This window comes from Triturus cristatus, chromosome 8, assembly GCF_964204655.1.
Source record: "Triturus cristatus chromosome 8, aTriCri1.1, whole genome shotgun sequence".
NCBI lineage: Eukaryota > Metazoa > Chordata > Amphibia > Caudata > Salamandridae > Triturus > Triturus cristatus.
Genome location: NC_140591.1, coordinates 354,056,289 through 354,068,312, shown reverse-complemented (window position 1 = coordinate 354,068,312; position 12,024 = coordinate 354,056,289). Strand labels below are relative to the sequence as shown.

At 46.1% G+C, this 12,024-nt stretch overlaps 1 protein-coding gene across 5 annotated transcripts in view; it reads right to left on the bottom strand.

The window, feature by feature from the left end:
• The window catches only part of BRCA2 (BRCA2 DNA repair associated), a 740,135-nt gene that overhangs the window by 292,728 nt on the left and 435,383 nt on the right, over nucleotides 1-12,024 (bottom strand). The gene's annotated exons all lie outside the window — the stretch shown is intronic.

Genomic DNA, 12,024 nt, shown 5'->3' with positions numbered 1-12,024 from the left:
GCACTAAAAGCCACTCAACAAAGACAGGGTGCACTATTACCAATTAGGATACAGAAAACAACACATATAGACAAAGGAGCAGCTTAAAACGTTCACCCTGCCCCCACAAAATAGGTAGGGGAACAGCAGGTGCTAGGGCCAAAACCTGTGGTCCATTTGTCATGGAGATCTTTACTTGTACAAAGACTGAGAAGGGAGTTTACATTTTCCAGATTCAATCAGACCCCCCAGGATATAGCGGCATGTATTAGCAAATTTAGCGGCACAAATATGGCAATTTAGCGGCATTTTTGCAGCACTTTATTTTACTCATAATCATTCATTTCAGCCTTAAATTAATGGAAACTGTTTTAGCAGAGTATTCCACTTTTAAATAGGCAACCTGGGATATGGAATAGAGGAAGCAGCCCACAGGTGAAGTCTGTTATCCCTTGGAAATGCAATCCTCCACTTGCTTTAGTATATGTTCTGAGAAGCCCATCAAAGATGGCCTGGTAGCATCCCACAGGAAATGGCATTCCAGAATCTACCTTAGTGAAATTAAATATTTGCCTAAGGTCACACAATTTCAGTATGGAAGCCATGATTTTATCCAGATTTTCTGGTTTCACTCTGCACAAAGCAACAAGTAAGTGGGTATCTATTTGTCTTTCCTTATGTGAAGACTTTGTTTTTAGTTTTAACCTCCTAGTGCATTCTTCTGTAGTTTTTTAAATTATAGCTCCAACTTGACCCGAAGGTATTGAAGGTCTTCACATGCGCACCAGTCACACTACACAATTACAGCACACACACATGCATTGTTTATAGACACAGAATCACAGGATGACGAGCCACAATTTCCAAGTGTATTAAAGTAAATCTAACTCTGCAACTGTCTAAACTGGTTAACATCCTGGAAGATATGCTCTCTGCCCTGTCTGCCACACAGGGAGGTCTAATAACCTACTCTGACACAAGTGCTTCCAGCACACCTGCCCCTATTCCTTCTTGTACCTCCATTCCAACCTATGACCTCATTCCGCCACCTGACCGCACTCAAAGCACTCGCACTGTCCCCAAGTCCACCCAATGTCTTCTGGTGACCCAATTCCTCAACCTCCTTCAACTATTCCACATCTCCGTAAATTATCACATACCCCTAAACCTCACCATTTCCATAAACATTCCTACCCAGTAGACCCAGGCTCTGCCCCCATAAAAGTCTTCTTGTTTAGAGGGAGAGCCAGACTGAGGAGATGTAAACAAGAACCAAAGCTGTAGAAATAAATCTAAAGCCAGTAAACTACAGGACCAAAAAGTTGCTGAAAGAACAACTAAGGTTTTACCAAAACAACTAAAAGGTAAAGGCAAATTAGGAAATTTCTACTCTACAGCAGAAAGAGGGATATCACTGAAACAGACACAGTCTTGAAGGAACCCACTAAAAGAGATATCAAACCCAGATGTGCATAAAGGGTTGACATTAGGGGATGTTGACATTCTATTCCAAAAGGAAAATTCATTCTTTCCAAAGAATTTAAGAAGCATACAAGCAATAAACCGAAGGTGATATAGTCCTATCAATTATGGTCATTATTCACTTGATAATTCTTGCCCTCTGAAAAATACTTCAGTGAACATTCTGAGTTTGTCGCTATACAAAGCTCTGCCTTTCTGCACCTCACGTCATTATGCAATTTCTCAAAAAATAAAACGTCCCCCTTTTTGTTTGCCTAATCTTGCTGTTTCTATGACAGAATGGTTCAGATTCCTTGGGGGTTGGAAGGCCTTCCTCTGATTAACTACACAGCAACAGAATACACATCAATATTATCTTGAATTGAATCCAAGTCACAAGATAGGAATTTTAAGCATCTAGCACTTAATATGTTATAAGCGATCCACCTAAATGACACACAGTGTCATGTTGCTAGCTACCCCCGTCGACTCTTTTGCTACACCTGAATTCAACAATCTGACTACATAACTATTTATAACAAGCATTTGCAATGCATTAGGTCTCGCATTTACGCGAGTTTGAGCTATTGACATTGCAAATAACAATGCCTATTGGCATTGTCATTTACAATGCCAATAGCTTTAACTCGTGTAACTGCGAGACCTATTGCATTGCAAATGCTTGTTTTGCTCACCATGCCGTTCCAGTTTGAACCTAGCCATATGCAAATCAGTCTTGACCCTGTGCCTCATGGGAACAGTCCAGCCCGCACTGCCAAGCCAGGTCCTCCCTGGACTGGAAACAAGCATCGTAGGACCGGTTTCAGGGTTTCACCCCTCTTCAGCCAGGATATCTTTATTCAGTGGCATGGAGAGCAAGGGACCCACGTCTGGGCATACCCTTCCCACTCGGGGTGACAAATGCAAAAACAACAATTGATGGACAGAAGGCAGAACAATGTCATACATTCACCCCAGTACAGAGATCTGGGCCTAAATCCATCGTTTGTTTGCTCACCATGCGGTTCCAGTTTGAACCTAGCCATCAATTGTGTGTCTTGTGCTTAATATACATCCAAGGCAGCACAAATATGTTGATTGTCTACTATTGCAAAAAATGGCACTCGTTACTATGAACAGTCTTACACCCATGTACTTCTGACGGGTCATAAACATGCAAACAAGCCTAGAAGGCAAGTAGGCTCTGTATTGCCCTCTTGTCTCACCCATCACACACCAAGAACCGTCCCCCTTAACTCACTGATGTAGACAGATCCACCCAACACAGAAACATAACGAGTCACGCTGGTGGTAGCACATTTTCACAAAATGAACAACAAAATCTCGGACACATTTGGAAAATCATTCGTGGAGTTACAATGCTTACAACAAGAACAGAGAAGGGTCTGTTAACAGTATCATTAGCATAGCTGTTATAGCACGTGCAATTCAACTGTGTGCAGGGGTGTGATGGGCCCACTACACCCCAATTCTGGCTGTCTTACACTGCCCAACTAATATCAGAGACATTTCTCTGGCATTAGGGCTCATGGCAGCCTTGAAACTGCACCCCAATTCATCAAACACGTTTAGCTCGAAAAGGCAATTCTGCAAGCCCAGTAATTAAGCAAAACCTCAGTATAGGCAGAGCACTCGTAGATACTAACCAAACGGTGTAGCTCCAGTTTAAAGAGTAATCAATATTGACACTGAAGAAGCCTCGATAGAGGCAAAACTATAACATTATGATCCATTCCCCACTCGGAGGGTTTCAACCCTGCCTCAGCATGCTTCAATTTCATTTTACCAGGAACTTGGCACAGGTGTGTGTGCTCGGCCCCACGTAGTCCGAGGTATACGTAATCTTTTAATATCATTATATAAGGTTGAGGTCATCAAACACATTCATCACATATAAGGTGTTATTAGAAGATGCAGTCGGCTGATTGATACAGTGAATTACTTATACGTACCCACCCAAAACATTCCACTCATTTCACACGTGCGTCGCTTTCCGCAATTACAGTTCTGCGAAGGAGGCAACTTTACTTATGACACACGCACGCTTCCGTCTGATGTTGCCAATGAAGTAAGTACGTAGAAAAAAAACACCAAGACGCTACTTCAGCCTGCTCTATTTACAGCAGCTGCTACCATCGAATGCTGGGTGAGGAAACACAACTAAATACAGGGGACGTGGAAGAAGCAAACGTGACAACTGCAGCATCATGTGAGAAGCTGACCTGAAAATAATTAGAGAGAAGAATGAAAACAACATTCTCGCACGTGTAGCAGGAAGTGTTCATCTTTGCTGGGCGTGTGAGATGCTTAAGAAAGCCTATGCTTTGACAGCACTGAGAAGAGGAATGTATTCTGAGAATAGCAGGTGCCGAATGATTTCTAGCTTCCCGGGTGTCAGCCTGACCCTGTTCTTCTCGCGGTAGGCTTGGCTTCAAGTCACTTCTAAATACTGGACCCGCTTGAAAGACTTCAACACAGGCCTGTGACGTCATGCATGAAAATCACTCAAGTGCTACAGGGATTCACACAAGAAGCAGGTAATGACTGACCATTGTACAGGGGGGGCGGTGGCGAGGTGTGTGCGTGCGTTAGGCAGCCGCGGATGCGGTGAGGGGGTCAGCAGCGGCGGGGTGTGTGCGCGCGTGTGTCTGTGTGTGTGCGTGTGCGTCTGCGCAAGCGCGTCTCAGAAGCGCGTCCACAGACCCCGACCCCAATCGCTGCGCGTGCCCCGGTGTGTCTCCCTTGAGAGGCATCTCGGCGACAATAGGTCTCGATAGGTCTCGAGAGCGAGACCTAAAAAGCAGTCAGGTCCGAGGTAAGTACCTCCTTGTTACACTTGCTACTTTTTTGCCAGTCCGAGGTTTTTCGCAAATAGCAAGTTACAGAGTGGTTTGATTTAACATGGCAAGTGATGGCTCACAAGCAGCTGCAAAGCTCTGTCTAAAAGAGAACAGGGCTGGCTAAGAAGAGGACCATTTGGCATCCACACACACGTCCGTTTATAATGCGCCAAGAAGACTCCACATCCTTATGTAGGGCTAACAAAAAAATGTAAAGCTTCAAGGCACTGCATATTCATGTAGTGGCGTCTGGCACACCTTTACACGACTAGGCCCAGATGCGAATGCATGGCCAGAATGTGGCCCCAGGTCTGAAAGGTGTGCCACAAAATAAATAAAAAACTAGCCGGACAACTTTAATTTGCTTAAAAGAAACTCAACGGCGGCCTAAATCGAAAGTTTTGAAGTTCATATACAGGAGACAGACTGGCACGCACATCCTCGCAAAGCTAATTCCCCCCTCTTCCTGTCTCATCTGGAGGTGGTCGATGCTCCCCGGGTACCCAAATATAATTCACAAGTCACCCACCACACCTCCGAGGACTCACCTCCTCAAGCGATGGTCGGTGAGAAAAGAAGTGAAACTGCACTCAGCCCAGGAAGTAGAGCTCCTCGCGGGGGGCGTGGTCGCTTTGGGTGGGGGGGGGCGCACCCCGTCCTTCCCGGTGATTCACCGCCCTGGTGATGCGCGTGCAGCTGAGAGCCAACGACCGAAAATGAAGGGCCGATGGTCAAGTGAGGTGATGCGAAAACACCCCCTCGGTAGAGCGACATGGTCAATCAATACGAAGTCTGTGTAAGTAAACTTTTCATGAAAGGGCTGTTTCTCAACCTCTTTATTTGTACAGCGGTGCTGAAGTGGTCTTTTATCAATGCACGGCCTATCCGGATTGGTTTTAAGATGTTCACCTTAAACTTGCATACTTGCAGTCGATTGGGAACACCTAAGAAGAAAGTTTAGAGAAAAAAATCAAAGGAATGTAAGTTCACAAATATAGAGATTAAATGGTGCGCGATTCTTTCGGAATGAGGACGCAAACCCCTGCACCAATGAGCGTACGGCATGATTGATGTGGAGGACTAATGCACGCGCTCGATGTCGTTCATGATGGCTCGTCGCCGCTCAGTGAAACAATATCACTGTAAAATCATTAGTAAGGGGAGCGGGGCCGGAAATCCATGGACAGCCTTTACCTTGCGGGAGCAAGCAGCGCCAGGCGCGACCCAGCAAGGTAAACGCAATAGGCCTAAAAATTGAAGCATCTACACAGTGAAGCACTTTGCAGCTAAAAGGAGGATTCCCTCTGAGCCTTTGATTCAATGACGTTCCGAGGACATGGTGGGAACTCCGAGATCGGCAGCCCGCTCCTCCTCAGCTGAAAGAATGAACGAGACCCATTGGCTTTGCCAATGCTTGTTGTACAGGGGGGGGGGGGGGCGGCATCTGCGGATGCGGTGAGGGGGGTCGGCAGCGGCGGGGTGTGTGCGCGCGCGCGTGTGTGTCTGTGCGTGTGCGTGTGCTTCTGCGCAAGCGCGTCCACATACCCCGACCCCAATCGCTGCGCGTGCCTCGGTCTGTCTCCCTTGAGAGGCATCTCGGCGACAATAGGTCTTGAGAGCGAGACCTAAAAAGCAAGCATTTATTAATCGCTATTATCAGCAAATGGTGGATCTTGTTAGTAATCACTTTTTATAAGCAATCTTTATTTCGGTTTTGAAGTAAGGAGTATTTGAAAAAATGTACCAAACACACATAAAATGTATCGACAGGGGGGGTGTTTGTCACTATCACACCTTGTATTATCCTGCAGCAACTGAGTCGAAGAATGATAAAAGGGCGAATCATAAAAGAGCGAATGATAAAGGGGCTGGAATAGTGGTGTCGTCTTCAATGGAAAATCAGTGGAATTCCCTAAGTAGTTTCACTTATATTACACAGATAGTGTGGTTCAGACCGCCGCAGGAAATCATACAAGGTAGGAACTAAGGCTGAATGTTAGTTTTAACTAATCTTCGCATTCATTCGCAATACAAAACATGACATGCTGACATTGTAAAACATCAGTCTAGCAAAGGCCGCCCCCAAAGGGGCCCTCGAGGGCCGGCGCCATAATGGCCGCCAGATCCCAACAAGGAACGGAACTGGTTCTCACCAACGCGAAGCGCCGCGGGGCGAAACGCCCTGAGGCCCCCGCCCCCTTCCAAGAACAATAGGAAAAGAGGAAGGGGGGGATATAAGGAGACGCTCCCCCTGGGGCAGCCCACTTGCACATCATGGGAGCTGGGATTTTTAAGTAGACGCTTTTTTTTTATTTTATTTTTTTATTGGCATTTTGAATTTGTACATTGTACAAACCACAGAAAATTAACCTTCAGACTGTAGCACAACAACATCCATCTTCCAGTGTTAACAAATCTGACAAGTTACCAGTAAACCACATAAACCACAGGTATACTACGATATCCAATTAATCCATTGGATGCATTTGTAGATAGTCAGTTAGCTATGTCCAATAGTCTCTAGGCTTGGCACCAGTGGGCAGTTCCTCCGTGTAGATGTGTAGGGTATCTTTACAGTACGTCAGGTCTTGAAGCCATTGTCGAAGTGTTGGGTTCACCTTACTGTCCCAGCATAAAGAAACTCTACGCTTTGCCATTAATAAAGCAATTACACAGAATTTACGTTTACGAGCACGTACATTCCGAACAAGTCCTAATAAACAGGTACGAGCAGCACATTAAATAGGTATACTCACCATGCTTTCCAATGTCTTTGTAACATTTAGCCAGTACTCATGCACTGCTGCACAGGCCCATGCAAGATGTATAAAATCAGCTCCGTCCGCCCCACAGCGCCTACATGTCGCATTTGATCGTAGGCCATATGCGCATAGCCTGGCTGGTGTGTAGTATGTTTGGTGGAGATATTTATAATGTACCATCCTCTGATTACCATTTGGCGTAAGCATGCTAGTTAGAGCGCACGCCGTGGTCCATTCCTCCTCTGTGATTTGAACATCTAGAACCTCATTCCACTTCCCCATCGCCTGAGTCGTCTTGCCAGCTACATCCTCCTGTAGTTTAATGTATAATTTAGAGACCATATGCGTATTGTTGGGTGCAGTGATCATCCACTGTAAAGTGGATAGCTGTGACGGCTCCTCAGGGTAAGAGGGATATAGTGTTTTGATCGCGTTTTGCAGTCTGTCATATGTGAATCGGAACAACGTCGCTTGGTTACTAATATATGTAAGGTCATTGAGCGCTCTAAAAACACCATTGCAGTAAAGGTCCCCCATCTTATCTATACCTGCCTGTCGTAGCTGTTTCTGACCCATTTGTTCTTGAGTAACGGACAGTTCTGGATGATGTAACAGTGGCAGCGCCGGTGCATATAATGGGAGTTTGCCTGCTAATTTCCCCATTCTATGCCAAGCAGCAACTGTTGTGTCTATAGGGTTTATGTCACGGTTGTGAAGTGGAGGCCTACGATGCGTGATGATAGCCGTCAACGGGATAGGAAGTGCGTCTCCTTCTTCGATGGCTACATGAGGGATATATGGGACAGTGTGATACCAATAGTGCGCAAATTGCGCTTGAGCACACAAAAAGTAAAGCAGAAAGTCTGGAACAGTGAACCCACCGCGCGAGTAAGGCAATGTGAGGGTATGCAGTTTGATGCGGACCTGCTTACCGGCCCAAATCAGCCGTGACACCATAGTGGATAGTCGCTTAAAAATCTTTGCTGGGGGAGTGATTGGGATGTTATTAAACAGATATAAAAGTTTAGGTAAAACAACCATTTTAACAATGGCTAAACGATCAGCCAACGTTAAAGGTAATTGGATCCATCTCCCGATTTTATCTTCCATGGCGTCAATTGCCCTGCCGTAGTTGTAGCGGATCACCACCTCTGGATCCCGGTGGAACCAGACCCCCAGATATTTAACCGGTTCCGATTGCCATTCCAGTGGGAATTTAGTTTGGTGTGGAAGCATGGAATCTGTTAGTGGTATTATTAGAGATTTGGACCAATTAATTTGTAGTCCTGAGTGATGACCAAAACGAATAAATTCCCTCAGCAGTGGGGCCAAATTCGTCTCCGGATCTCGCACATATAACATCATGTCATCTGCGTAGAATGATGTATGCAGCGGCCGTTGCGGAAATTGGAGCGCCGAATAATGATGACTTTGCCTTATCTTACAGGCAAGTGGTTCAAGGGCCAGCGCAAATAGCAATGGGGACAGTGGGCAACCCTGCCTCGTCCCCCTCGCTATCGGAATAGCATCCAACACATAGCCATTAACTCTGATACGCGCCACAGGGTCAGTATATAATGTCTGCACCCATCTTAAAAAGATAGGTGGAAATCTCATGCGACGCAGCACAGTGTGTAAATACAGCCACTCGATAGAATCGAATGCTTTTGCCGCATCTAAGAGAACCGCAACTGCTTTGGTGCTAGGAATTAAATAATGAGACAATGCGAACAGTGTCCTAGTGTTATGGGTAGTCGTTCTAGTTGGGATAAACCCAGATTGATCTGGTAAGACCAGTCTGGTCATTAGGGGTTGTAGTCTAGTGGCCAGAAGTTTGGCCAATATTTTAGTATCAACGTTTATGAGAGATAGCGGCCTATAGGATTCGCAACACTCTGGATCTTTGTTTGGCTTTAAAAGTGCAATGAGCACAGCTTCTCTTAACGTTGGTGGGAGCAATTGTTTGTCATGCTCATCACCATACATCGCAACCAAATGAGGCGCCAGCTGTCCTGCAAAAGCCTTATAAAATTAGCATGTAAACACGTCTGGGCCAGGGGCTTTTCCATTGGGAAGGGAGTTGATAACTTCCGTGACTTCCTCCACAGTGATGGGCAAGGATAGATATTCCCTATGTGTATCGGATAACCAAGCTATTGCAACATCCTCTAAGTACTCCAGGACCTCAGTCGACTCGGCAGTATTTCACGCTTCATATAATTCCCCATATGTTCTCATAAATTCCCCCAATATCCCCTGCGCTTCTTGCTGTATCACCCCCTGCTTATCCCTGATCGCCAGTACGGCCTGTTGTGGTCTACCTGTGCACATCCTGGCTGCCAACATCCTTCCCGGCCTGCCCCCTCCCCATATGAACGTGCTACCTGACTCTTCGTAATAGAACTCAGTTCGTCCTCAGCATATGTGTGGTATTCCGAGAGTACGGCCCGGATATCCCCCAATATTTTGACATCTTGTGTACGTTCATATTCCCGCTCCAGTGTGTGTAGAATATTTTCCCTCTTACTGAGCTGCTGACGTATATCCTTTAAAATACCAGCACAGGTACTAATACACACTCCCCTGATTGTCGCTTTAAAAGCTTCCCATAGCAGGCCAGTATCCTCTGTATCTGGTTCATTCAGTTCAAAATATTCAGTAATGGCCTTACTGAGTGTATCTGCGTACACTGAGTCTAATAGTGCTTTTGAGTTAAATTGCCATGTGTATGGGGGAGGCATATAGTATGGTATGCTTATGGACAGTAGCACTGGATTATGGTCTGATAATGTTCTGGGGATGTGACTCACATTTCGAGTCCACAACAGTACCTCGCTAGTCCCCAACCAGTAGTCTATACGGGACCAGCTATTGTGAGCCGCTGTGATGTGCGTGGGCTCTCTTCTATCCGGGTGACGAGTACGCCAAATGTCATGAAGACCTTCTTCACTCATAATATTGTGCAATACCTCCACAGCTCTCTGGTGTGGTTCTCTAGACGTGTTTGCCCTGTCCAGACTATCACACAAAGCAGCATTAAAATCTCCACCCCAGAATATAGTCATGCCCGTCAAATCATGTATTTTACGCCAAAGTTCTCTATAGAAGTCTGGGTCATCCACGTTTGGGCCATAGGTGTTAATAAATGCTATACGCTGACCTCGGAGCCTCCCTGTAATTATAACATAGCGCCCTAGTTCATCCCGCAATGTACTATCTACTTGGAGTTGTGTTCCCTTTTTTACCAATATGATAACCCCCCTGGAGTAGGATGAGTATGATGACCTATAAATAGCCTCCGCCCATTTGCGTCCAATAGTATTGGTAGAGCCAGACGCAACATGTGTTTCCTGAAGGAAGGCTATGTCAATACGTAGCCTATCAAAGTAAGCAAATACCTGCCTTATTTTTTTCGGGTCGTTGAGCCCCCTAACATTCCACGTAATCAGATTTAATTGGGCTGGCCGCAGCCTAGGTGTGGACATAGTTAAACGTTGAAATATAGCCTAAAAACAGATACCATTTCCCCTGCGGGTACATCATCAGTGACTTAATAAAGAGCTGGTAACCACAATTATGTGACAGTTCTACTGGATATCTGCGATGTCTCTCATGCACTACAGCCTGCATAACAGTTCCCAACCCCGTCCCCCCACCCACTTCAGCACCCCAACTATGCCAAAGACAAGTCCCTAATAGAAAAAACAACATATCAAAACACTTTGTGGGGAGCACCCGCCTGAGGGTACCGCCAAGGGCACACAACTCCATCCAACATCGTGGATGTGGTCAGGTGTACGTTACATATGCAGATCTAATACTGTCCAGCAGGGGTCAAGCAATCTAATACTGCCGCAATCCCATATGTATCTGACTGGAATGTGCAATAGGGTAAAAGGATCTTAACTAGTGGCTTAGCCTGATGCAGATCACAACGGTTGGTGCGTGTACTCGAATATAGGGCAACCAGTCGCCAGGGCTCTTAATGCATCACAATGTATCCTAGTGACATAGCAACATCTGTGCCCTGAGCACCACCAGCAGCAGTGTGCAATATACATGTTAGGCATATGTCCCCTCATTGTATGTAGTGTCACAGTGCACCAGACGAGAATATAATGTCTATTGGAAGTTCACCCATTCTTAACTGCTTCATTTCTGCCAATACCAGGAAGTCCCTCTGAGGAGTATTCAAATCATACTGACCTTACAGGAGGAGTCAGTATAGTGTACAGGTCACTCAGTATCTTACATCCCCAGCTTGAGCTGGCATCAGCTCCTATGCCACACAAATATAGCTTGCCAACTCTAGAATAGTATTCCGGCGAGCTTCATTCAGAGTCACGGGTCTGCTCAGCATGCTTTCGCTCCCTGCGTTGGCCAACCAGCTTCTTAATAAAGTCTTGCGCTACCTTTGGAGAGTGGAGAATCGTAGATCTGCCATCCTGTGTCACCTTTAGCCGGGCTGGATAGAGCATTGCATACTCCACCCCCATATCCCTCAGTTTTTTCTTCGCTGGATTGAATTCCTTACACGCTAGTTGGACCGTCATGGTGAAGTCCGGATAGAACGCCAACTCGTTGCCCTGATATGTTACTTGCTGCTTATGCCGTGCCATACGCAATATGGCATCCCGATCTCTATAGTTCAGGAGCCAGGCAACTATAGGTCTCGGCGTGGCGCCCGGTGTGGGTCTCGGAGCCAAGGATCTATGGGCGCGTTCTACTATGAGGACCATCGAGAACTGATTAGCACCAAACACCTCTCGCAGCAGATCCTCCACGTACGTCTCCATCCGCCCAGTATTGGAGGATTCTGGAATACCCGCGATTCTGATGTTGTTGCGGCGAGACCTCGCTTCCAAATCCTCCACCTTGTTTTTTAGGGCCTCTACCGCTTTCTCCATATCTGTGCATTTGCGCGCGGTAGTTTGCGATTCATCCTCCACAGGGGAGATACG